Raw genomic sequence first — 26,862 nt, forward strand, 5'->3', positions numbered from 1 at the left:
TTCAACTTCAGAAGGCCTGGGGAAATCCACAGAGCCATCGCCAACCTTAAGCATAACAGGCATATCTGACAGTCACATAAATGTGCCTTTTATTCTCAGTTCTCTTCAAGAAGAATTTTAACTTTACTTACATCCTCTGAAAATTCATCCAAATTAAATTTATCATAGAAAATATTAAACTGTTTTTGTATTTTCTAGAACATTATGAAAAATAGGTTTTCATAAAGGGTCACCCCCTCTGTTAAAAAGTTAGACAGGTGGTCATTCAAGAGAATAAGGCTGGACGGGAAGGACAAAGTCAATTTAAGTGCAGTGAAAGTGCTTGCCACATCTGATTCTCTGATCACGCTGACTTCATAGGAAAATAAGATAATTTCAGGTAATTTCCCTTAATGATTCAAGTTCCTTGGTAAGCAGGGATAATCAATTTTTTACCTCCATACCCTGTCTTTTAGCAATTATTGATCCTGTGCCACTTTCCCACTTAAAAGCAGGGATACATGTGCGCATGCGCGCACACATACACAAATATATTTTTTTGTCTTATTTTTTTCAAATAGAGACATGCAGAACTTGTTATGATGTCAGATGATGAAGTGGATTTCAGAGCTTAAGTGCGTGCCATATACGATAAATATTAAGAACATGCATTGCTAGATTCATCACTACAGTGATGCTAGTTATTTCAGCATTTAACTTGTAAGCAGGTGAATATCTATTACTGAAGTCTGATATAAAGATGATAACATTAGTTTTTTAAACTTAGCTCTAAGACAGGCTTTTTCTTTCTTTGAATCTCTACAGTTCAAGTGAGTTTTTTGAAAGGGTTTCAATTTATAAAATCTAAATTAAAACTAATTATGGTCATGATTCAGATATTAATTTAGAGAAATTGGTGAGTCTTAAGAGAGTTAAAGTAGTTTCTAAGCAAAGACCATAGTGTTTCATCTACTTTCCTAAGAACACCAAATTAACTAAGTCATTATCTGAGTAGAAAGCCTATTGGACAAAACTTACCAGAGGAAAGCATTCTTATTAGGGCTTAATTAAATACCTCCAACTATACTCTTTATTTCTTGCGTTTGCACTCCTTATTGCTTCCAAAAATATGTTTGACATCAATATTTTCCAGTCAACATTTGACCACATTTACATGACCCCTAAAATTTTGATTTCCTAAGAAAGTTTGTGTGGGGAATTCATAAATCTTTAATCTACTTAAAAGCACTCCAGTTCCAAAGAAAATGTAATGTTATAACCTAAAACATGTTCCAAGGAGCAAGCAAAAGGTAGGGCAGTTACTGTAGCTTAGAAGTAGTGAACTGAGTGCATCCAGAGTTTAAGAAACATGTACACAAAACTTTAGTAAAGGGCAGTTTGTAACTGATTTCACAGCTTGGACAGAGGAATTGCAAAAAGATGACCTGACAGGACTATTGCCAGAGAGAGAGAGAGAGAGAAAGAGAGAGAGAATGTTACTGTGATAATAAAAGCAATTAACAAGAAAAATATATGTCCCAGAAGTAATAAAAAATAAAAAAATATAAGCCACAGAAGTAAAAATTCATAAAAAAAAAGCATAGCACAACACCACAACACACTGTGAACATGGGGATGGGATCCATGCCTGCTTAAATATGTTATGACTACCCTCACACTGCTAGTTTTAAGGGAATTCATTCTGGGGAGTATGTGACAACAAATCCTTCCTCAGATCTTTCACTTCCATTCAAAACCATTTTAAAATAACAAGCAAGATCTAACTCTAAGACATTTATCGTTTTGGTTTATCAATTTAGTCAGCATTTATCATCATACATCTAAAAAAAGTTAGCTAGCAACAAAGGCTGATCTATCTAAAAAGTATGCTTTCAGGTTCATATGAATTTCAGACTAATATAAGTTTTCACTATATTGTTGTAGGTTTAAATGTAGTTTCATGGTTATGACCCTGTAAGCATAACAGTTAGCCCAACTCCTATTAGCTAAATTCTGTTAAAGTTTGGCAGCTAACTGCTCTAAAGGGCTCTGCAAACTGTGTATACTCCAAGCCCCAAAGGTTTCCTGATCTTTCCTTTTCTTGGAAAGGGAGACCCTCTGCTGATGGATAGAGGAACTGAAAACAGTGAGACTTGTTCCTGAGTTTAAAGGTTCTCCCTATGGAGACCATGTTGACCATTATACTAAAGTTGTGAAAAGTTGACTGCCAACAGGCATAAAAAGGAGCAGAAGTTAGAGAGAAAAATGTGAAGTAACAATTCAGCCACCTTTTTCATACGCATTACATGTATAATTACTTGGGCAGAGCCTTACTTATGTTTTTTGTTTGTTTGTTTGTTTTTCTCCTGGCTTTTGCAACTGTCCTATTCTCTTAGTGTCTTTTCTTTGTATATTTTAAAAATATAGCACAAATTGTTCTGAATTTATGTTAGTCAGATGGAATTGGCTGAGGATGAGTGGACTGTGATTTTGTGGAAGCTCAGTGGCATAGTATTTACACATGGACATAGGCTAATGAAAACATATACAGCATGAGACAGGAAAAGGCTGAAAGTGAGAATGGAGAGCACTTAACTAAGCTGTGAATTTTTTGAACTACTTCCCAACACATACTAAGTAAATGAACCAACATATTGAATGGATCAGCAGTGGCTCTTCTGCAGCTGTGTGTATCTGGCATGTGTTTGCTGGGGCTGCTGTTACTGGCAAAAGTGCTACTACTATAGCTGTTGCCATTACTGTAACTATGAGTGTTTCCTGTATCTCTTCAGCAACTTGAGATGTTCCAGAAGTGTAGGCTGTTACATAAAATGTAGTAGAAATGGATGTCAATGGAGGAGGACAAAGAATGAGGTGAAAGAAATGGGTGGAATTACTAGTTTACAAATCTGACAGTTTACAGTGTAATGTCTCTGATACACCCTCCCAACACCATCTGATGTATTTTGGGTTTGGTATGATTTCAGTTCTGCTCCCAAAATATACAGTAGGTCACAGTGACATCATGGCACATTGGTCCCTGTTAATCACTCTCTGACTCTGTTATCTGCAACGTCCTGTGATATTCTCCTACTTATTTCAAACTCTGTCACCATGAGTTTTAAAATTGGATTCATTTCATTCACAGAAGTGCTCTCGTTAGCATTTTGGTTATAATCTTCAACCTAACCAGAGCTGTAGGCATGCATCTCGTCTTTGTAGGGCTGTATGGCTCATGAGTGCTCCTACTCTCATAACATGGCTCAAAGCTCATCGCTGCATAGTTCCCCTATTCATATTGCAGCTGCAGCTCCCCAAATATCACACTCACCTGACTGATTGATATAGGGTTGTCCAGAAATAATGAGCTTTATAAAAGCACATGATGTTAGTCTTATCACAGACTTCCTATGAAACCTAATTAATGTGTATGTCTCAATTTTCTCATTTTCAAAGAGACTTGATTCATTCCATCTCTTTACACAGAAGATTTGTGCTTTAACTGTTTTTAGGGATTCACCAAAAGAAATCCTTGTGAAAATGAAAAATATGAGTTTACATGGTGAGGATGAGCATTCATACTTCCCTTGTCAAAAATAAAATGTGGTGCATCTTTACAGAAGCTACAGAGACATAAAAATAAGAATAGGAGGAACAGGCAGTGGTAAAATGTGTCTTCTATAGAGAAAAAACTTGTGTTTTTTTTTTTGTTTGTTTGTTTTATTTTAACCAAGTTCATGGATATCTGACTTTTGACAGGATGGATTCTGTTTATATATTTCAATGTAGTAAGATGTTCACTGTATTGCATGTGAATATATTCTACCCTTTAAGGCAGAGGTTTATTTGAGGACCATATTGATACATTTCTTCAGTGCTGAAAGACTGAAGTCATCGAAGCATCCAGGACTTATGAAAACTGATCTTTTTATGACTTCTGATGAAAGTGACTACATGTATCCTGTTGAGTTCTGTAATACAATCGTCTGTGCAGTAATGAAAAAGAATTTCACAGAATCATAGAATGATTAAGGTTAGAAAAGACCTCCAAGATCAAATGGTTCAACCATCACCTTACCACCAATGTCAAACAATAAACCATGTCCCTAAATACCACATCCAACTTTTCCTTAAACACCTCCAAAGATGGTGACTCCACCACTTCACTGGGCAACCTGTTGCAATGCCCAACTACTCTTTCTGAGATGAAATTTCTCATAATTTCCAACCGGAACCTCCCCTCTTGTCCTATCACTAGGTATCTGTGATAAGAGGCCAACCCCAGCTCCCCACAACTTCCTTTCAGGTACCTGTAGAGAGCAATAATTTTCATAGGTCCAAGTTGTTTATCCCTGAATCATGCTATTCTGTACCTCTCCTGAGGATAATCATTTTCCTTTGCATTGGTTCAGCAAAATATTTTAAGAGTAACTACCAAGGAATGACTTCATATAAACAGTTCAGTAACCATTACAAATGTTAAAGTATAAAAGATTTATGTAAACCACAAAAATGGTAATACAATCATGCATATCAGTTCTTCTACATAATTTGTAGTCCAAACAGTTATTTAGGATATATTGAGTTTATACTATTACTGTTCTGTGCAGTCATGCCGACAGCTGAAACTTCATAAATATCTATAACCAAGTATAACTCATTTAACCAAAAAGAAAAAGGAGTAAAAAAAAAAATCTTTAGGCTATCACTGTAACTTAGCAACAAACTGCAATAGGAAATCAGCAATGACAACCAATTCTGAATTAAATCCTCATGTGCATCAAGGACCAAAACTGGCTTTAAATTTCCGCCAAGTCAGCTTGCATTTTGAAAATGTATGGGGAAAAAATGAAATAGAATTCAACATAGGTAAATAACAGCATAACACACTGTACCAAATAAATGTTCAGTATTGGTGGGATCCAGCCGCAAGTAGTCTTTCTCTGTAGCTAACATGAAGAATGTTCCTGTAAGGGAGAACTTGGAGTGAGACAAGCATAGCTCCTTTCCTGTCACCGACTACAGTGATCGTGTAAAAAGTCTCACTAGACAACAGTAAATGTTAGTGAACACCCTCAGAGACTACTGTTTTATGGTAACAGACTTATCCTTACTGTTGCCCTTCATGCTGTGCCTATACATCTGTATAACACAGAAATCCATTTATGGTAATTTCATTTAATTCTTTGAGTAACCATTTAATCCTTTGAGCCTATCTAAGTTCTTGGATAGAGCCTCCATCTCTTTCCCTGTGTTTGCCCTTACTGAAACCTCTAAGAACTGGTTAAATATTAATTAATAAAACAATAAAAGTATCACCAGTGTGTTTTCAGTTACAGTTACCACTTAAATCTTTGACTGATTCCTGACAGCCAAATTCAGATTAAACAGGAACAATTATAACAGTTATAACAGAAGGATTTCTGCAGAAAGTTTTCCTTATTAAAACTAAATAATCTGTGCCTTCGTTTTAGCCAATATTCTTTGTGACTAAACAGTGCCTCCCAAAGTGTCTTAGTCTTGATTCTCATCTTCACTAAATGAATTAATTTTCTCCAACATTATTCAAGAGTTACCTACATCATGTCTATTTCCTTTGCAATACTGTACTGTAGCATCCACAAATGCATACAAAACAGCAGGATAGGATAAAACAAAGGACATTAGAGTAGGTGTTGTATTATAATGCAGCTATTCCACTACTGAAATACACTTACATAATGGAGATTCTAACTCTTTGCTTACATTATTACTTTTTAAATTTGATCTAAGAGCTGCTGGAAAGATAGATTGTCATTTACAATACAAAGAAGTGTGTGACAGTTTGGAACAACACAATTTATTTAATTAGCTTTTAACTCCACTGTCGCTCTGGTTAAACTACATCACGCTAGGGTTCAGTACTCATTCCGATCTACAGTGAATAGCTGCTAGAAAAAGTTACCACACCTATTTTCTGGACTAAAGGCAATACCACTGTTGTCGTATATTACAGATGTCAACATTGGAAAAGGATATACAACAGCTGGGTATCATTGGAGCTTCTGGATTCCATTGTGAAAATAAATCATACTGTCTTCACAGTATAGAAATAGTCTTGCCAAGATACTATTGTGATGCACATCCTTGAAGTATGATGCACGTTTTTATATCACTGTATGCTATGGGCAGTCAGCCTGCTAGTTAAAAATCAGAAAGGGAGCCAAAAATGTTGTACCACACCCTAAAGTCAAGACAACACCACCACAAACATGCCCCAGAAGACCTTTCATTAATTTGTTCCCTTTCCTCCCACTTCAAAATTAAACCCGTCTTTCCCATCAGGCAGACATCTAGATTTTGTAGACAGAAAACGTGTATATTATTATATACATTTCTTTGACATTGTGACTTAAGTAATTGTCAGTGATCAATTCAACCAGTACCTCAATGCCCCAACCATAAAATGGGAGTACTGCCATCTCTCTGAATCACTCAGCAGATAATAAGATGACTTGTTATGGCATACATTAATTCTCAGTGACAGATGTAAAGACAACCCAGAATATAGCAAATCAGTTACATGTATATAGAGGAAGTGTCAGATCCAGACGGACCTGCCCCAAATCTCTATTCTCCAGACATGCAGCATGTATAACAGTTTTATTTAATAAGAAAAGAAAAAATAAAGTGAAATGAAATTACTAACATTTGAACTGACTTTCTCAGAAGACATTATATGTCTCATCATTCAGCTGCGTTGTTTAATATGTCCATATGCACTGGCCATTTCCCAAGGGCTTGGAAACCAGATGATATAACGTTCAGCTAAACCTGGACTTTTAAGGAAACAGAAAGCCAAATTCTTCCAAAATAAAAATAAAAATAATTTAAAATGAGAGATAAACTAAACACCCAAAAATATTCTGGACGGCTAGAAAACAATGTTGGTTAAAGGCTTGCAAATAACAAGATAATATGCTAATTTACAAGTTATCCAAGTCTGCCTTTTCTTGAGCATATGGTACACCATAGGTCTTAGAAGCATTGTGTACAAGAATATTTTCAGCTTTCCAAAACAAGTTTCTCTAGGGCAGTTTATTTGAAATCCAGTGTCTGAGGCCCTCTTCCTCTCTTTTTCCACTGTACAAGACAACAGAAACTGGGTTCCAGACCAGAAAAATTTCAAGCAGCAAAAAAAGATGGCAATGACAGAACCCAGACAATATCCATGTCCAACAAATTATTTTTTTAGTCCAACAGGAAAAACTAACAGGAAGGTTTTTGGCCAGAAGTATGAAGTTTGACCTACATTGGATCTGCCCCCTTGCTTTTCTGTCTTCATTTGAAGTGTGGTGGGATATTCCATCATTTCAGAATCAAGACTCAATTCTTAGATTGTTATCTAAGTTATTTAAGATATTTTGAGTACAGATCAGGCTTTTCCTTTTGATTTTCACAGCCTCTAATAAAATGAGTTTTTATGTGTCTGCGCTACTAGGAACTAATATAATTACAAAGAAATAAATAAAAATACCAATACCGCATGGGTAAATGATAGCTGTAATTGGTATTTAAAGTCCATTAAAGAGATGGACTTGAACCTAAAGATTCTTTTAAGACACTAAGAACATTGCTGTCAGATGCAAAGCCATGAGGACATCATCCATAATATTAACCAACAGTAAAAGAGTTACTTCAGTTACAGAAAGAAAACCAAAACATTCATATAGCCCAAGTTCCAACAGAATACTCCTTAATTATCAAAGAGTACGTGATATAGTCCTCTTTAGGGATATTCACTTGTTGAAAGCAAATGGACACTGTACTTTAAATAAATATAAAACAATATACATAAATAACTGGTATGAGGTCTCAACTCTGAAATATAGTTATAACTTCCAGATCTAAAACTTGAATAAAGATACATCAGAAGATTAGTCAGGCATGTCAAATCAATTTACAACTCGACAATACTCAGAGATACAGATGTTATTTTTTTATTTCTGGAGTATTAAGCTTGTAGACACTAAATTGCTTTTAACAAAATATTTTCTTGTGCACTCTAGCTTCTGACAGACTAATATCTTCTGTGTAAAAACTGTAGAGTACATTGCAAAGGCCAATTTCAATATTAAACTAAACCTAACTATAACTCTTCTCTAAAATTCTTGAAGTTGTGCAGAATGTGACTGTATTTCCATCTCTTACTCCATAAGTTTAAAAAAAAAAAAAAAATGGATTGCTATCCTTTTCACTGTGTTTACTATCCTGTGGGACCTTTAAGATGTTTTCTATTACAGGGCGTTACATTGCATGCCATCCATCACTGATTATGTTCCTATTATCTCTTTCCCCTTCCAAATTCATGTTCAAATCTTTTGTTATCAAAAATATACCAACAGCATCCAAGACTTCGTTACCATTTTAGACAGAAGAATCCTTGTTCCAGCTGTAAAATTTTACAGTCTGGAGTCAAAGCCTCTTAAATACTACGTCTCATAAGGACGTACAAATTCTGTGCAGAAACGATCCATTGAAAAACCAGTTGCAAATTGTTTCTTTCAACAACATGAGATGAGCTCTGGGAATACCTTTGAGGCAAAGGTATCTGACATCTGTTTGTGACAAAACAGCTTATATGTTTTCCTAAAGTCCAGGCTCACTGCATACCTGACATGTAGGGCCATTTCTAAGTATTTTTAGATTTCAGCTCAGAAATAAGCTTAAGGTCTGCTGTGTGTCAATATATTATATGTAACACATCATAGAATCTTATCATAGAATCATTTAGATTGGAAAGGACCTCTAATATCAAGTCCAGCCATTAACCTAGCACCGCCAATACTAATACTGCTATTTGTATACAGTCTCCCCCAAAATGAATAAAGAGGTTAAAACATTTGATCATAATTGCCTTACTGGAGACTCTTTTTCCAGCCTTTGCTAGCTACAGTTTCCAAATGGAGCTGTAACAGAACATTAAGTTTGTAACACACACCAGAGCTGTAGCTCCAGCCTTGCATAATGGAGGGAAGAATTGTAGAGACATGAACCAGCCTATTACCAAATGCGTTACTGCCATCTCTGCTATCTGATTCTTGTATGATAATGTACAGTTCCCACTGCCATTAAAATTCATGAAAATAGACTACTTGTCTTCTGCTTTTCTTCAGGAACAAGAATCAAACATGCAGATACTCTCGTTTTACCCTGTAGCTAGACGTGAACTCAGAGAACAATATTGTAATGAAGAGAATAATATTGTAATAACTGTGCTTATGTGACCCCTGGACTGTAGAATCATAATCACCTAGGTTGAAAAAGACCTTCAGGATCATCAAGTCTAACCATCAACCTGACCTACCAAGTCTCTTCTATAAACCATGACCCTTAATGCCACAGCCACACATCTCTTAAATACCTCCAAGGATGGGGATTCCATCATTTCCCTGGTCAGCCTGTTCCAATGCTTGACCACCCTCTCCATGAAGAAAGTCTTCCTAATACCCAATCTAAACCACCCTTGGAACAAATTGAGACCATTTCCTTGTGTTCTATCACTTGTCATCTGAGAAAAGAGACCAATATCCTCCTTGCTGTAACCTCCTTTTGGGTACTTGTAGAGAATGACGAAGTTTCTCCTTGGCCTCCTCTTCTCCAGACTAAATAACCCCGGTTCCCTCAGCTGCTCCTCATAGCAGCTATTTCAGTACCTTCATCAGCTTTGTTGCTCTCCTCTGCACAAGCTCAAGCAACTCAACAACATTTTTGTAGTGAGGAGAAATGAACACAGTACTTGGGGTCAGTCTCAACAGCGTCGAGTACAAAGGGACTTCCCTAGTCCTGCTGGCCACACTATTTCTCATACAAGCTGTAATGCCATTGGCCTTCTTGGTTACCTGTGCACACTGCTGGCTCATATTCAGCCAGTTGTCAATCAGCACCCTCAGGTGTTTTTCTGTAAAGGATGTTGTAAAGTAGTGCAAGGGGTGACAATGGAATTCATATTTACTTCTCTTAGGCAGCTGAGCACAAAGCTTGACTGAGCTTTCTTACTTCCTTGCTGAGAAGAGCTAGCTCTGTTTTAAGATCTTCATGACTTTAACTTGCAAGCAGTTGAAACACAGCCAGCACAGTTCTTCAAAAGTCATTATTTAAAAATAGTCTGTGGGAAAGCCCCAAACAAAATAAATATTTTTTTATTTGTAATATCTGTTGTTTGGAACAGAGAGGAGAGCAGCTGGTGCAGAAAGTGCCTCAGAGGATCTGACTTGAAGATTACGTCCTTATAACACAGCTTTGAAATCTGTGTTACTTTGGGTTGGAAAACAAATAGGTGAAGCAACGCTATTTACTTAGGAACAGATTCTGCTATTCTAACTCACATTTATTAATACCTTCATGTTTCCACTGGAGCAAAGGTTTGCAGGCTGCATCAGTTGGAACAGGGCTCTAGCCACAAATTAGGCATGAGTTTCTCACTGCACCCTACTAGGCAGGTTGGCTCACCCATTTGGGATCACACTAGAAGATTTTTTTCTTGCAGGTTTTGAGCAGAATAGTGCTGCTGCCTGAGTACCAGCGCTAAGCAGATTGCCTGTCCCTCTGCCTCCAACCACCATGTTGGCAGGGGCACAAAGGGGACAGAAAGTTCTTGGCACACTTTTATTCCCAGCCCTTCCCTGTAGCCTGTTATTATTTGGCTGCAGTCCCACAACTACAGTTATCCTGTGCTCATCAGCCATAGATAAAGAGATGTTCCACAAACAAAAAAGTGAAATCGTCCTCAAAAATGGACTTCTAAACTTTCAGTTGTTTAACATGGAGGGGAATATGTGGAAGGTAGGGAAGAAAGTAGGGGAGGAGGAGTTCCCTATCTTTTCATCTAGTCTTCCTTTCTGAAGTACACCATAAATCTTCACACTTAAGTTAAGAAGCTCTTGTAAAAAGCAGCATTTACCCAGTTGTTTCTACATGGACATCAGCAATATTAATAAAGAAAGCATTTTATACTTTCAGGCAAATTGAAGCAGATATAACAGTTAGAGTTGTCTAACTCCTAGAGATAATATTCAGAGCAATAATGGACTCTAGAAAGAATGACTATCCTTAACCAATTCCATATTACATAAAAGGTAAATAAAATATTTTTGTATTGCAGGAACTGTGGCTGTAAATAAAAGAATGAACTGAGCAGGAGAAAAAAGCTAAAAACAGGGAATGAGGCATAAACTCTGATTACTTTCATCAGACAAATAGCTCCATAAAGAACTAGTTTTATCAAATACTAAGGCTGACATAGTTAACTCTAAAAGTTCTGAAGCCTCTGAAACCAAAAGGTGCAAAGTGACATCTATGCCACTCTTCATCTTTGATGTACCTGGCTAAGTCTGTAGCACATGAGGAGATGGACTTAGCTCTGCAAACTACTGTGGCTCAGCAGTGTTGTTTCTTTTTCCTGGAAAAATCACATGAAAACTAGTCTTGAAGCCAGCAATCTATCTGCTAACAGAATGAACTCCAAAGCAGGACTTGCATATGTGCACTGGGATGTGAGCTTATTAAAATGGAAAATAACAGCTTTGCTTTCAAGAATCACTCATTTTTATGGCTGTATCTATGTATCCTTCCTTTGATGGATATCCTGTGTTTAAATGTTCACTTTCTCCATGAAGTTGATGCTAGAATTTCTTCCAAACATTTAAAAATAACTTTAGCTTCAGTGGGGTTGTCAGATGAAATTATTTGGCAAAGCTACTTATGTTTCTCTTTTATGCATTGGATAATTGTAACTTGTTTGATGCTAAGTTCTGCTTGTGGTGCATGGGTTTCATTTTTATTGAAAATCCTTTTAATTTTTTTTTAAATTCAGTCTATTTTTCATATATTTATACCAAGCTTTTGCCATCAATAGAAATATGTCATTCAGGGGAGAAAGACAGGGTTAGGGGAAAAAGCAGTTTATAAAGTTGTTTTATATTACCCACAGCTTTGTACCAAGGGGCCATCTGCACCATCCAAACTACTTTTCCGTAAATGAGATATGGTATTTTGGTAATCTTGTATTTGTCTGGCACCTTAGTCCATGACTATTAGCCTTTAGCAGCATGCATTTTTATTTTTTTTTCTGGAATAACAGGAGGAGGTATTTGTTTATGACAACCATGTTTTCTAAGTTTAAACTTGGCTATTTGTACCAAGTATTTGTATTCAAGATTTATAAACATTGTGATTTCACACTCTTCTCAATTTTCCTTTCTCAAAACTGAAGAATTCCCAATCTAATTAATGTTCCTTGATAGGGAAGGTCTCCTCACAGACAATGACATAGGCAAAGCAGAGACGCTTAACGCCTTCTTTGCCTCTGTCTTCAATGCCGATGATGGGCTTCGGGACCCAGGGTGCCCTGAGCTGGAGGACCGGGACGGTGGGGATGACAAACTCCCAACCGACCCTGAACGTGTGCGGGATTTGCTACTCCACCTGGATCCCTACAGGTCCATGGGTCCGGATGGGATTCATCCCCGGGTGCTGAAAGAGCTGGAGAGGTCCCGGTAGACTGGAAGCTGGCAAATGTTGTGCCGATTTTCAAGAAGGGTCAGAAAGAAGACCCTAGCAATTACAGTCAGTCTCACATGTCAATGTCAGTCTCACATCAGTGCCTGGTAAAATCATGGAGAAGATGGTTCTCGAACTTATTGAGGCGCACCTGGGGGACAAAGCAGTCATTGGTCCCAGCCAGCATGGGTTTGTGAAGGGTAGGTCCTGCCTAACTAACCTGATTTCCTTTTATGATAAGATCACCCATATGGTGGACCAAGGGAAACCAGCTGATGTGATTTTTTTGGACTTCAGCAAGGCTTTTGACACGGTTTCCCATTGGATCCTGCTGGACAAAATGTCCACCATACAGCTAAATAAAAACATCATACGATGGGTGAGCAATTGGCTAACGGGCAGGGCCCAAAGGGTTATGGTGAATGGCGCTGCGTCAGGCTGGCGGGCCTGACGCAGTGGGGTCCCTCAAGGCTCCATTTTAGGGCCGGTACTTTTCAATATTTTATAAACAATCTGGATGTAGGTATAGAAGGCATTTTGAGCAAGTTTGCTGATGACACCAAACTTGGAGGAGTTGTGGACTCGAATGAGGGTGGAAAGGCCTTGCAGAGGGATCTGGATAGGTTGGAGAGATGGGCGATCACCAACCGCATGAAGTTCAATAAGAGCAAGTGCCGGGTCCTGCATCTGGGACGGGGAAACCCTGGCTGCACGTACAGACTGGGCGATGAGACGCTGGAAAGCAGCCTAGAAGAGAGGGATCTGGGGGTCATGGTAGACAGCAAGTTGAATATGAGCCAGCAGTGTGCCCTGGCAGCCAGGAGAGCCAACCATGTCCTGGGGTGAATCAAGCACGGCATCGCTAGTAGGTCAAGGGAGGTGATTGTCCCGCTCTACTCTGCGCTGGTGCGGCCTCACCTCGAGTACTGTGTGCAGTTCTGAGCACCACAGTATAAAAAGGACATTAAACTGTTGGAGAGTGTCCAGAGGAGAGCTACAAAGATGGTGAAAGGCCTGGAGGGGAAGACGTACGAGGAACGGCTGAGGGCACTGGGCCTGTTCAGCCTGGAGAAGAGGAGGCTGAGGGGAGACCTCATCACAGTCTACAACTTCCTCGTAAGGGGGTGTCGAGAGGCAGGAGACCTTTTCTCCATTAACACCTGTGACAGGACCCGCGGGAACAGGGTTAAGCTGAGGCAGGGGAAATTTAGGCTTGACATCAGGAGGGGGTTCTTCACAGAGAGGGTGGTTGCACACTGGAACAGGCTCCCCAGGGAAGTGGTCACTGCACCGAGCCTGTCTGAATTTAAGAAGAGATTGGACTGTGCGCTTAGTCACATGGTCTGAACTTTTGGGTAGACCTGTGCGGTGTCAAGAGTTGGACTTGATGATCCTTAAGGGTCCCTTCCAACTCAGGATATTCTATGATTCTATGATTCTATGATATAACCATATCTCAGCTCAGATTGTTCATGTTGCCTTTCTTTGTATGTGTTCTGGCTCTATGGTTTCTGTAGAATCAGTTCTAAATACCCAAGACTTACTTTGATAATAATGTCACACAAAATACTAAACATGCTTGAAAATCCTACTTTTTCAACTATGAGGATTAATAAAAACAATAACGGATTTTAAAAAATCTTTTTGTGTTTCAATCTCAATTTTACCCTGCCTTGATTTCCATTTTTTTCCACAGTTCTCAAAATCACAACTTCATTTTAAATAACACAAATAGGACATTTTCTGGGTCATTACAAAGACAGTTTCTCCCAAGAAAAACATGTTCATGTAGCTGACCTTATTTACCTTCCCACCACTAGCTACCATCCCAATAAAACAGGGAATAAAAATTGGGATTAAATCATATTGGTTGAAATTGAATCCAAACTTAAGGCTAATACATCTAGCAAAACAGTGAGAGTGAAGGGGGTGCAACATTAACCTATACAACACATAGAAAAGATTTTGGCCTTAAGAATTGATTTTTTACCTTCAGTCTATACAGGTTGTTTTTGATGTCCAGTTTGTTTGTTTGTTTTTCCCCCACATTTTCATCTTTATTTCCAGAAATGTATATGATGTAGGGTGTTTGTTAATGGTTACTTTGAGACTGATTTACAACACAGTTTAAAGGCCTGACTGTTCATTCACAGATCATGATTCCCTATGTAGTTAGAAACATTTTTCAGAGAGCTTTTCTCCATTAATCTAGAAATATCAGGATCATACTGTACTCTGATCAACAACTTTATATGAATCCCTGCAGAAAGACATTCATCTCTGATGTTCACTGTCTCCTCTACAGCCACAAAGAACAAAGCAGACAAGGTAAAAAATATATCTTATATATTATATAAGATAAGATATCTTGTGAGGCCGCACCTCGAGTACTGTGTTCAGTTTTGGGCCCCTCGCTACAAGAAGGACATGGAGGTGCTTGAGCGGGTCCAAAGAAGGGCGACGAAGCTGGTGAGGGGCCTGGAGAGCAAGTCCTATGAGGAGCGGCTGAAGGAGCTGGGCTTGTTCAGCCTAGAGAAGAGGAGGCTCAGGGGTGACCTTATTGCTCTGTATAAGTACATTAAAGGAGGCTGTAGAGAGGTGGGGGTTGGCCTGTTCTCCCATGTGCCTGGTGACAGGACGAGGGGGAATGGGCTAAAGTTACGCCAGGGGAGTTTTAGGTTAGATGTTAGGAAGAATTTCTTTACTGAAAGGGTTGTTAGGCACTGGAACGGGCTGCCCAGGGAGGTGGTGGAGTCACCATCCCTGGAAGTCTTCAAAAGACGTTTAGATGTAGAGCTTAGGGATATGGTTTAGTGGGGACTGTTAGTGTTAGGTTAGAGGTTGGACTCGATGATCTTGAGGTCTCTTCCAACCTAGAAATTCTGTGATTCTGTGATTCTGTGATATCATATATATATAAAGTATATATATGTATATCTTAATACTTTTTTCATCCAGGAAGAGGGCCTTGAAGATAAGATATTTCTTAAAATCTGGTGGGATTACTCTGTTTTACATTAATGATGCTATTTTACAGAACACTCAAATACAATTCCAATGAGAGCATTTTCATAAAGTTATTCATCATATGTCTCATGTTATAAAGAAACTTTGGGTTTGGGCATGGCTTTGGGTTGTTTTGGCATGGCATTATCATCTGTGTCTGTTTATCTTTCTCTAAGCTATCAAATCCTGCACACTGTTGGAGGCAAAAACCTAGACTTCTGGTGCTCTGTTCCAGTTCTCGTGAAGTGCTGTCTTTTTTAAAAAGTAGTTCCAATTTCAAAAATAAGTTGTATTCTTCTAGAGGGTAAAACATTTTCTTGTGTAATAACAGTATTAACTATGGAATTAGTTAAAACAAAATTAAAAGAGAGACACACGCAATCCCAAGTACCAAACCTTATCCTTACAAATCTATAATGATTTCTGGCAATTTATAAATGGATAAAAACAAAAATTAGATAAAAACATCATTATTGGTACTACAAATAAATCAGAGGAACATACAGCTTCAAGGTGTGCCAAAACAATTCCTGTCCAATGTACTGGGTCTGGCTGGAATGTTAACTTTCCCTGCAGAAGCCCATACAGTACAGTCAATTTTATAGATAGAACTTAAGTTCCATTTTATTAGCTGGCAATAAAAGGCTTGAGTTTGAGCACTATTGCTATGTGTGAACACACAGTACTTGTATTTTGTAATGAGACAAAGCACACAGTTATATCTTTCACATTTATTTTTGCTTGAGAAGCCACAGTCACTACTCAGTGCACTTATTACTCAGTGACTCAGTGACTGTTTTTCACCCACACTTTAAACAGCTTTCTGTAAGAAATCTACAAATGTGGTTTCAAACAGTAATGTAGTGGTAAAATGTTGCTCACAGCTCACAGCATCATTTCATCCAACTCTATTCTCTAGAGAGCATCTGTGTTTGAAGACAATTTCATATATGTTCCTCATATATTTAAAACCAAGGCAACAGGATATGCTTGTTTCTGCTTCTGAAAACAGCACTGGAAGGAGCTGAATACATACATTCATCTCTCAGGTTTAACCATTAAATAGTAGATTTAAGTAGATTAATAGATATTTTGTTAGGCTACAGTCAAACAATTTATTGCTTTAGATTACCAACTTTGTTATTTCTGAAAACTGGTAGAGTTTTCAGGACAGGATTAATCTTATCATGGACCAGACAAGAAGAATATTCAGGAATTATGTCATTTCCCAGGCAAAACCTTTTGTTTTGTTGTTTTTGTTTTTGTTTTCTAATCTCAGAACCTGAGTTCTATCACTGCAAGATAGTATACCACAGAAATGCATAGTACAGAACAGAGGACCCAGTCTGTCATCCAAACTTCAGAAGTGACATCATAATAACGAAGCATATGTCATTGAGGAAATCTCTGAAGGGTTTCCATGCTTTATCTTTCTAGGAACAAGCTTATGAATAATGCTTTAATTCTTGCTTTCCTCAGGTCACCAGTTGCTGAGTAGGTTTTTCCTTCAAAATGATTTATTGGTTGGTTGGTTTGTTTTTTTGTCTGTTTGTTTTCCAGCTGGAAAGTGCCAGGAACACCTCCTTTTCTTCAAATTCATTGCATGTTTTGGAGTTCTTTGGACTATTGTTCAGAAGATGGTGCTCACAGAATATGTAGCTTATTGGTAACAATAATAGTGATTTGAACATATGTGGAAATTCTGAAAGTCTAAATCCCTCTCAATAAACTGTGTTACACAGAAGAACCTGTCATTTTTAACCTGTTGCTGATCTTTTTGCTTTGCCATGGTTGGGTAAAATGAATTACTCTTATTCTCTTTATGTTATTTTTTGCTAAAATTTCACATTCTAGAAAAATATATGGGGAAAAAAAAAAAAAAAAAAAAAAGAAAAAAAGATGACAAACACATTTGTCAGGAACTCATCAGACCTGGAACCAATAATGTTACTTATCAGATCTGCTATGAAGCAAAGGTGTTAATTGTGAGGTACATGAGTGTAACAGAAGCCTCTAAATGGTGAAGGTTTGATTTCAATGCTAGCTCAAGTAGGATAAGTTAGGTGTGGAGCAGGGCTTATGACAGGGGTCCTGTCTGTACTTGTTCAATAAGTTTTGCCTCAGACTGCACTATGAAGTCTTAACAGACAGAGTAATTTGCAGGGGAGAAAGGAAACATTGCTTCTTTAAATCTCCAGTAGAATGTAGGCTTGTTTAGTATTTTAGGTCACCTTGTTTTGATTAAAAATTAAGAAATCTAAGTGTCTTAAAGAGGCAGCTCTTACTCCTTTCCTGGCACAGACCATTAGTACAAAAACTGTGAGTGTAATACAAAAAGGGGACTGCTTGAAATAATATGGATGCATGGTTTTCTGGTAGGAAACTCTAAATCTGATGCTTCAAGTGGTTTCTTAATGCTTTTTAATGGAGGTATTAAATGTAGTTATAAAACTATCAAAGACTTACAGAGAAGTTAGGAATCTCTTTTTGAGCACTGAAGTAAATACAGCTATGCTGTGTCTGCCACAGATACTGCATCACAATTACCAAGAAGAAAAAAAAAAAAAAAAGTGCACACTAAAGGAGTATTGCTAAGACTATTAGACTATTGTTGACTCTGGGAGCCAGAAGGTGCCTGAAGAAAGTATATGTGCATTACTTGCCTTAAACCAGCAATATTTAGAATCTAGCCTATACAGAGAGGTCTGTTCTGAAAATTTATTGGCTTTGCAATTGGGAAAGAAGTGCAGACACTTGAAAAATGGACGAAAACATTTTTTTAAATGTTCTTTATTAATCCATAAATGGATATTCTGCAAAGCACAGCCTGACCTCATGTCTTCTCTTTATGAAGGGGACTGATGCTCTGACTGATCTAAATCTATTTCTGGAAAGTGCAACAAACATTAGAGAGAAGCAAAAGAAATGTGATGGAGTAAGGGAAAGAAACTGTGAAAGACTGATGGAAAATCAGTGGGAAGTATGACAAGCTGAAAACTAGAGCCTTTGGCTGGCCACCAAGGGCTCCTTTGGGCTGCTGTTTGAAGATTGAACATGTTGCGAGTTATTTTCCACTGATCTATTGCACTTGGTATTCTATGAAATGTATATTTTCTTTCGCTTCAGCTTGCAACAGAGATTTACAGATGAAAATAACTGGTTACTGCTTTGGTAAAAGCTAGAAAGGACACCACATGTTTTCTGTTGAAATCCACTCCCTAGTTCCTATGTCTTAGCATACATTGACTTCTTATAATTTACTGTAATTTCAGGTTATGTTAACAATAATATTACTTGGAGTGTTGGGACTATAAGTGATGACCTCGGAACATACAGATTTTATTAAGTGATTTAAATACATTGCATAGCATAGTATAACAAGGTTGGATTTATTGGAGTCTGGCACAACATAACTACATATTGTAAAATTAAATTTTCTACTTTTTATTTGCTTCACGAGAGAACCTAGTACTCAAGCTGGATGTCAGAGTTACTGAAATGTATTCAAACCAGTGAAAAGAGCATAGTCATTAGGGTTCCTATATAATAGCTTTCATTTATGTCTCACCCCTTGGCTACAAATAAAAACATGTTTCAGTTAACCATTTTTTTTGTGCCTTGTTTTAAAAATATTTGCAAACACAACATGTTTTTCAATTTGAAAAGGTATATGCTTGCTTGCTATAGGAACATATCTGACCAATTCATTCAAATTGGTCAATGAATAGTCAGTCTGTAATTACAATTTTCTGGCTGTAGAGTAGCAATTAATGATGTCACCAGGTCAACATCAAATTACCAGACATTGCAGATCATTCCAGATCATTCCTGATCTTGGAATCTGTTGATCAAATTAACATATTTTTTTTCCCTACAATAACAAACCAATAGGTCAAAACAAAAATTAAAAAATCCTTGGTCAGATTTGTACATCATTGTTTTGGTGGTTGTATTATTATATTTCAAATATGTTTGGATTAACTGTTTGTCATTGCCTAGAGCAATGGTTATTTTCTAGTAGGATAATCTGTTGTTTGAATACAACATTCTAGGAGACATGGCCTTAAATATTATAGCTGACATTTATGCTTCAACAAGTCATCATAGTAATGGTAATTAGATTACAGCAGCTACACAATTTTTTGGTTTAACTATTATTTTTTTTTCCTTTGGATTCAAAAATGCAGCTTCCAAGCATATAATTTTCCTTCTCCTGAATTGACCTGCCAGTAAGTAGCTTGGCATTTTACTGGGGCCAAAAAAGTTCCACGCATCTTGTCAGTTCATGAGTCTTGTAGCAATGATAACACTGTCTGACCTACAAATGCTGACATGTGATACTGTGATAGGTGTCAAACTTCTGTGTTTGCATGTTAGGTTTTCAATATTATTTTCATTTTCTGATAGTCATTTTGGTGGTAATATAATTAATATTGTAAGGGTCTTCGATTTGAGGAGGGCCTTTCAGGCTTGACTAACAGTTAAGCTTATCTTACTTTGAGAAAGATTAGAACATCTTGCTAAAGTCTAGGTAGGTACCTTGAGGTAAAATATCAGTTTACTTAATTGCAAATGAGGTATCTTTCTTGGTTAACCAGACATAACTATCCTGACCAGTCAAATATTCAGAAGGTTTGCCTTCATCACGCCTTCACCACCAAGGTATTAAGAAGATATGTAGCCACTGAGTAGCATTGCAGGGTCTGACACCACAGAACTAAAGAGGTCTTTTATGCTGAAGAGTAACTATTTAATAAACACATTTTCTTTCCCATTTTGTAATCAGGTGAAATTGCCTGCCTTTTTCTCTCCCCTACACTTTTCTTTTAACACTACTCAGATGAGATGGTAACTATATGTAAGGTTAAATGAAATTATGATAGTACTGCTTTATGTAGGTGAGAATTAAAATAATATTTGAATTGTGCAAGTGTTGTGTTTACTTTTGGATAAACAGTCTATCCTGTAAGAGGAAATAAGAGCACTTTCCTGTATTACAAAGATTGTAATTAACCTGCAGAAACAGTGGCCATTTAGAGATTCCTGCATAAACTACAGCAGTAAGTAATACGTAGCTACAGCAATATATATGTGAATATTGTTCCAAAAGAATCTAATTCTCTTCTTTAAGCAAGATCTTCTAAACAATGTTATAATGTCTCAAGCTTAGCATTTTTCCTAATCAGGTAATGATTTGGGTTGTGCTGGAAAGGACCTTAAAGACCTTGGATATTAATTCCCACCCCCCTGCCATAGGCAGGGACACTTCCCACAAGATCAGGTTGCTCAAAGCCCCATCCACCCTTGCCTTACACACTTCTAGGGATGGGGCATCCACAGCTTCTCTGGACAACCTGTTCCAGTGACTCACCACCCACGTAGTAAGGAATTTCTTCTGTATATCTAAGGAAGCCCCAGAGACTTCTCTTCCTCATAGAAGAGGTGCTCCAGCCCTCCGATGATCCTTGTAGCCCTTCTCTGGACTTGCTCTAATATGTCCATGTCTTGTGCTGGGGGATCCTGAGCTGAATGCAGTACTCTAGTGTAGTCTCATGGGAGCAGAGTAGAGAAGGAGAATCACCTCCCTTGACTTTCTGGACACACTTCTTTTGATGCAACCCAGGGTATGATTGGCTTTCTGGGCTACAACTGCACTTTTCTGGCTCATGCTGAGCTTCTCATCTTCCAAGAATGAATAGTCTGACTTTAAGAATGAGTGGTCTGATAACCTTTTTATTTGATTGTTGGTGTATTCACTTGATGTCTTGACTGGAATTGAGTTAATAAACCAACAATCATTTGAATAATTTTTTAATTTTTTTTCAAAATATATTATTATACTCTTAGATCACTGAAAAAAGTTTGAGTCATTTTTTTTGTTTGTTTGGTGGTTTTGTTTTTTTGTTTGTTTGTTTGTTTTCCATTTACAGTAGTCTACTATCTACAAGGGAAATAACTTGGCACTATCTCTAAATTGCAATCTTTGTTGCTTTCAACAATTAATTTCATACGGAACTGGAGGTTTTGTTTTCATTTGTAGATATAGCTATAGTAATATATGTATTTCCATGCAATTACTAGACTATGTTGTGGTCAAAGGCCATTTTTTCAGATCTCTGTAATAAGTAGGAGTTTTATGTAATAATCCACAGATATCAAAAAGGGTTCTGTTAAAAGCCAAGGTCTGAAACAATCCAGCCCCAGGAGAACACTGCACATTTTTGTGGAATCAGGCTAGCTTATACAAGATGAGAGTTATTAGAATTTTTTTCTTTCTCTTTTTTTCTTTATCCTTAAAAAAAGGTTGGTGAAACGAGTAGTTCAAAAAGATGCTGGAATACATATAGGCTGCAGAAAAGCTTGGAAAAAGTTGTATCTGTTGCTGGAATTCATTCACAGAATACTTCTAATTCACTCAGAATTCTTGGTTAACAAGTACCCTCAATTTGCTGTCTATTTTTCCTTCTACGTTCTTATTCTCTTTTTGTTGATTTCCTTGATTTCATTTAACAGTTTGAATTGCTCCTGTTGCCTACTCATGTGTTTTATTCAATATGCCTGAATACAACATCTTCCTGCTTAACGTTCTGGTAGAAACAAGATGAAAAACTATCCAGTTTCCACTTTATAACTCCACGTTCACTCAAGTTTTTTATCTTCAAATTCCTCCTGCTCTCCATCTCCCTACAGAGCCATGCATTGCTCCTGGAAGCAGAACTATGTATTTTTCTGTGTAGTCTAGAAGCAGTGAGTATTTTTCAGATTATTATTATGTCAGAAGTAGCTTCCTCAGTATTGAGCTAGCTGTCTTTTTTGTTTTTATCTCATTCAGAAACAGTCTAAGCTCTTCGAAAGACACAACAATTTAGAAAGAAAGATACTGTACAAAGCTCACCAGGACTGTTTCAGTGACTGGTCTTGATTTTAAATAGTTGTCCCTATGACCAACTGAAGAGAAACATTCATACCTAGATGGAAAACAATTCAGTGAGGCAAGGATAAATTCTCTTCAGAACAATACTGTTTTGCTGGAGATCTGAGGTTTTATTGTGGTTTTAAGACAGGGTGAATCTCAAACACAGAAACAGCCACAGAACAAAACAGGTGATTACAGGTGATTTTAGCCATGCTGTTTCTCTAACTTATTCATCTGAATAATGGACCCTTGGTGCCAAATGACTTAATGAGGGTTAGATCTGCCTGCAAAAGGCAATGGCCACATTGCTTCTTCTCACCTCTCTCAAGGTTTGAATTTCCATTCATGCCCTAACAAATAAGAAACTCATCAGATGCCAAGAAAGGACAAACCGTCCCATATTATTTCAGGTAAGATAGACACTGCTTAATTGAAAAAGGCTCAAAAACTTTATAGTTCTCCAGTCCTTTTCTGGCTGAGACCCAACAGCTGAGCCAATGTAGCTGTCCCTCTGTTTATTCCAGATTAACTCCCCAGTTTTTCCTTCTGCAGGATGTGTGCACTGGTGTATGTTTAGCACACAGGTTCACATATATTTTCTCTTTAATGCTTTTGGTAACTTCCCAGCAGCACTAGAAATATCTGGTACCTTTTATATCTGACCAGAAAAATCAGTAAAGCACTGCCTGATTTTTGCACCCTGGATAGGGCTGTGGGTTATCTTGTTTGGGTTATTTTGTCCATTTTGCATTACACAGAAATAATGCCAGGTGGAAAACTAGGAAGTATGTCCTGTTTAGTAGTTCATTGTTTCACGTCTTTGGTATGTGTGTGGCAGATTTTATCTTAAATTTAAACTGAAGCTATTTTATAACAAAGTTTTATCCTATAATTTTCCATTTTTTGTTATTCAAGCACTGAATCTTACTGCCACACGTAAGAAAATTTTCTGTTCACCCTGGAAAATGGAGGCTAGCAGCATTCCTGAACCACAGAGGTTCTCAAAGATTATCAAAAAAGAATTCCTCCTGTGGAAACCATGAGAAATATATTAGGGAGGAGAAAGATCAGTAACAGACTGATGAGCTCTGCCTGTTAGTTAGATCATCTGACAACTTCCCTTTTCCCACACAGCTCTGAAAGACATAAAAGTGGGGTTTGTGGTCAGCAAGAAAAGAAAAAACAGAATTGCTTAATATCTATTGAAAATACATGAACTCAGACTCCTTCACCTCCAAATGATAAACAGTTTAAAGTTCATGTGTCTACATACTAAATCATATACTTGCTCTCTCGCAGACGCTAGCCCTTAGAGAAGACCTTGAATTTCTTGTCATCACTTCAGAAAAGCAGAGGGGAAAAATAAATAAATAAGGGGGGGGGGGGGGGGGAAGGGGGAAGGGGCTTTTCCACTTTTCTACTGATTTATCAGATGGGGTTCTTCTCTGTGCCAGGGAAGTTACTATTTGTCTTTCTTTCATCCATTTCCTTGAGCACAGTCCTGCCAACATGAATTTCTACTTCTTTCTCACACAGTCTCTGATGTTTAAATTTCAGACCAAATTACCAAATTCAAGATCTAGAAATGAGAATGACAAGACTACAGATGATGGTGCTACTGAGTCAGCCACCATGTGTATTGTTAGAAGACACAAGCTAATAAGCTAGATAAGAGGTATAGGTCAATGCAAGCAGGAAGGGTTAAGTTTATCAAACATTTAATTCAGTTTAGTGGAAACCTACAGGCTTCCCATATGTTATCCCTCTGTCGTGGTTCCACTCGAGTGGGCAGCCGAGCTCCACCACAGCCGTTCTCTCACTCCCCCTCCTCAAAGAGGAATGGGGAGAAAATATGTGAAAAGGGCTCAAGGATTGAGATAAGGATGAGAAAATCACGTAGTAATTATTGTAACGGGCAAAACAGACTCTGCATAGGGAGATAGTAAGATTTATTGCTTATTACTAACAAGCTAGAGAAGTGAGAAACAAAGGAAAGAAACCAAAAGCACCTTCCCCCCCATCCACCCTCTTCCACCTGCTCCCCCCGAGCGACGCAGGGGAAACGGGGGAATGGAGGTTATGGTCAGTCTACAGCACTTCTTCTCTGCCGCTCCTTCTCGGTCACTCTCGTTCCCTGTGCTGTGGGGTCCCACCCACGGGATACAGTCCTTGATGAACTGATCCGGCGTGGGCTTCCCACAGGCAGCAGCTCTTCCAGAACTGCTCCAGATATGGGTCCGTACCACGGGGTCCATCCCTCAGGAGAAAACTGCTCCAACCTGGCTCCCCCACGGGCAGCAGCTCCTGCCAGGTCACCTGCTCCTGCGTGGTCTCCTCTCCACGGGCTACAGGTCCGGCCCGGAATCTGCTCCGGCAGGGGTCTTCCACAGGCGGCAACCTCCGTCGGTGCAGGGCCACCTGCTCCACCGTGGTCTCCTCCACGGGCTGCAGCATGGAACCCTGCTCCACCATGGTACTCCATGGGCTGCAGGGGAACATCCTGCTTCACCATGGTCCTCACCACAGGCCACAGGGGACTTCTGCTCCGGGCCTGGAGCACCTCTCCCCCTCCTTCTACACTGACCTTGGCACCTGCAAGGCTGTTTCTCACTCCCTTCACTCTCCCAGCTGCTGTGTGGTGCAGCATTTTTTTCTCTGTCTTAAATATGCTCTCACAGAGGCACAAACAACATCGCTTATTGGCTCAGATCTGGAAAACAATGGGGCCCTTCCCAAACATGGGGCAGCTTGTAGATCTTTCTCACAGAAACCACCCCTATGGCCCCCTGCTACCAAAACCTTGCCACGTAAACCCACTACGCCCTCATGTAATTGAGTGTAATAGTACAATTTTTTTTTCAGTCAGTTGATTCAGCTCAGTCCTTTGAATACTTCTGTCTTCCTTTGTTTACAAAGATGGCAGATCTTCTCAAAGTTCAACTTATTTTTTCCCCTGCTGGAGACCATAGGAACTCTAGCAACTATCTTACCCACTGAACCAGAGTTTAACAATTTCCTTATTTAATCATAATTCCACAAGACCATTGGAAATTGATCCTTTATATGCAGCAAAAGCGCTTCTCTTTGAAAAGCTTCCTTCAGTTTTATCAGACCTAACTTTGGATGCTCATGGCACAGTCAGCTTGTAAGGAGACTGGTAAAATCTGAGGACTCATTCTTTGACAGTTATTTATTTATTAATTTATTTTCTCCTAGATAAATCACTCCCTGCCTATTTAAAGATATGGCTGCATTATTAGGGACCCAGTATACTTTTCAGTGCCCATGGTGCTTGGGAAATCTACAGTAGCCACCTTTGGACAGGATTAGGAAAGCATTATCATGAGAGCAAATTAAGATATGAAATTTCCCTTTCCCTGTGACATTTGACAAGGTCAGAGCCATCCTAATTAGCTAATGTTACCTTCCTAACCAGTGTTAGGACCTACTTGATTGCCTCAATATGCTGCTGTCAGATCAGGGTGTTGCCACAATCTTGTACACAGTTACACAAGCGTATGGTCTCTATAAGGTACTGACAACTTGTCCACTGAAAACTACGTTGAGATTGAAGAAAAAACAAAGTAATGCCTTGAAAGAGAAGCCTTACAGGGGGAACAGGCACTGCTAAGTGAGGCAGCATATGACCTTTACTGGGAGAAAAATGAGACAAGGAGCTTACAGAAGACAAAAGAGTGTAAGTGACTTTAATTGCCTGAGGATGTTGCAGTAGGGTTAAATTGTGAAAAATACTGGGACGATGAGTTTCAGACTTTTCTGAAATAGATCCTGAAACAGAACCCCAAATCTCAGTGTGTTATTTCTTCTCTTGTCAAGCACAAATAAAATCCAGTGCTTTGATAAAATAATTATTTACTCACCACCCAGTGAGCCTGTATGAAGGGGACAGACCTACACTCTGAGGAAAAAATATCTGGGAAATTTTAGTTTCCAAACTATAAAAGCTATCTGCTGAGAATGTGTAAACTGTGCTGCTGTAAAGGATTGTAAATAGATTGAGGACAGGTGGATTTTCATAGGTAAATTTAAAAACACATTCTTGAGACAAAGGCCATCATTCTTCTCACCTTCTCCCTCACCATCTCTCTCAGCATCACCATCTCTCTCATCATCATCTCCCTCATCATCTCTCTCACCTTCTCCAGAGCAAACAGTGCTAGAACTTTTCTAAGAGAAGATTATCAAAATTAAAATGTATTTTAAGTGATAATGACATTTCTTTCTTACAACAGTTCTTGGAAACTGATGGCCAGTTTTGGCAGAAACTACATTTAAAAAAAAAAAAAAAAATCCAGCTGAAGCAGAAACCCAAAAAATTTCAGCCCAAACAGTGAAATATTGGCAAAGCAATCAGAAAAAAAAAAATGGATAACCATGGACAGGCATAGTTATCAACTGGG

Source organism: Anas platyrhynchos, chromosome 2 (genome assembly GCF_047663525.1).
Source record: "Anas platyrhynchos isolate ZD024472 breed Pekin duck chromosome 2, IASCAAS_PekinDuck_T2T, whole genome shotgun sequence".
NCBI classification, from domain to species: Eukaryota; Metazoa; Chordata; class Aves; order Anseriformes; family Anatidae; genus Anas; species Anas platyrhynchos.